This window comes from Procambarus clarkii, chromosome 77 (genome assembly GCF_040958095.1).
Source record: "Procambarus clarkii isolate CNS0578487 chromosome 77, FALCON_Pclarkii_2.0, whole genome shotgun sequence".
NCBI classification, from domain to species: Eukaryota; Metazoa; Arthropoda; class Malacostraca; order Decapoda; family Cambaridae; genus Procambarus; species Procambarus clarkii.
Window position 1 is genome coordinate 16,435,575 of NC_091226.1, and position 2,500 is coordinate 16,438,074.

The window sequence follows — 2,500 nt, forward strand, 5'->3', positions numbered from 1 at the left end:
GGTACCCTTCAGAAACTTGGGGAAGAGGGTTTTCTTGCCACTATATATAACGGAGGTGAGACCCACACTTGAATATGCAGCCCCAGCATGGATCCCTTACCTGAAAAAGAACAAAAAGAAACTAAAAAGTGTCCAAAGATATGCAACGAGACTAGTTCCTGAGCTGAAGGGTTTGAGTTATGAGGAAAGACCTTCTTGCACTAGAGTAAAGGGGACATTTAGGAGGGTACATAATAGCATATATCAAGGCGGGACCAAAGAGCCAAAGCTCAACCCCTACAAGCACAACCAGCTAAGTACACACACACACACACGCGAATACAGCACTTAAACTACACTTAGAATGGCCCCCAAGAGCCAACACCTCCACCTGCCATACACTCAAATACAACAGATACAGTATCATCAGGAAATACATCGTACAAGGTTTGAGAGGTAGGAACAATTTGGTACATACATCTGTACACATGAACACATCTATCATGACCCAGACCCGCTTGTTACTCTGTAGTTAGTGGCTTGGTGATTCCCGTCTCGCTATCCTGCTATCCACGAGTCACGATAGCGAGACCTATAAACACACCCATATAATGATACCAAAATATATCTGGTTGAATATATCTTAAATTGACGGATTAAAGATTGGAAGATTACTGGGTTGATTGTAGACTGATGATTGTAAATAGATAAATTGACAAAGCGACAATACATGGATAGATAACAGAAAAATTAATTAATTGAAGGATTGGAAATAGACAGATAATAGGATAAAATATATATTTTGGATTGTATGACACTGACCAATCATCAGTGAGTAGGGGTGTAGAGAGAGGGGGATTGGGGGGGGAGGCACTTAAGGATTAGCATACCTGGAGTGACATTTGAGTGTGTTGATTAGAGTACTCAACACAGGTGGTGGAGTGCATGTGATGAATAGTGGATTACTCATCACATTGTTCTGTTTATTGGTGAATGTACTCATTCACCCTCCATGATGTACTCACTCAGATGTACTCACCCAGATGTACTCACACATGTACTCACCCAGATGTACTCACACAGATGTACTCACCCAGATGTACTCACACATGTACTCACACAGATGCACTCACCCAGATGTACTCACACAGATGTACTCACCCAGATGTACTCACACATGTACTCACACAGATGCACTCACCCAGATGTACTCACACAGATGTACTCACCCAGATGTACTCACACATGTACTCACACAGATGCACTCACCCAGATGTACTCACACAGATGTACTCATCCAGATGTACTCACCAAGATGTACTCACACAGATGTACTCACACATGTACTCACACAGATGCACTCACCCCAGATGTACTCACCCCAGATGTACTCATCCAGATGCACTCACCCCAGATGTACTCACCCCAGATGTACTCGCACAGATGTACTCGAGGTGATATACCCAATTTGTTGTAAAAGTGAGTTGTATACTTACTGTATTCTAAGCTGTATTTTGATCATACATGCAATACACCACCACCACAATACACCACCACAATACACCACCACCACAATACACCACCACCACAATACACCACCACAATACACCACCACCACAATACACCACCACAATACACCACCACCATACACCACCACCACAATACACCACCACAATACACCACCACCACAATACACCACCACCACAATACACCACCACAATACACCACCACCACAATACACCACCACAATACACCACCACCACAATACACCACCACAATACACCACCACCATACACCACCACCACAATACACCACCACAATACACCACCACCACAATACACCACCACAATACACCACCACAATACACCACCACCACAATACACCACCACCATACACCACCACCACAATACACCACCACAATACACCACCACCACAATACACCACCACAATACACCACCACCACAATACACCACCACAATACACCACCACCACAATACACCACCACCACAATACACCACCACAATACACCACCACCATACACCACCACCACAATACACCACCACAATACACCACCACCACAATACACCACCACAATACACCACCACCACCATACACCACCACCACAATACACCACCACAATACACCACCACCACAATACACCACCACCATACACCACCACCACAATACACCACCACCACAATACACCACCACCACCATACACCACCACCACAATACACCACCACAATACACCACCACCACAATACACCACCACCACAATACACCACCACCACCATACACCACCACCACCATACACCACCACAATACACCACCACAATACACCACCACCATACACCACCACCACAATACACCACCACCACAATACACCACCACCACAATACACCACCACCACAATACACCACCACCACAATACACCACCACCACCATACACCACCACCACAATACACCACCACAATACACCACCACCACAATACACCACCACAATACACCACCACAATACACC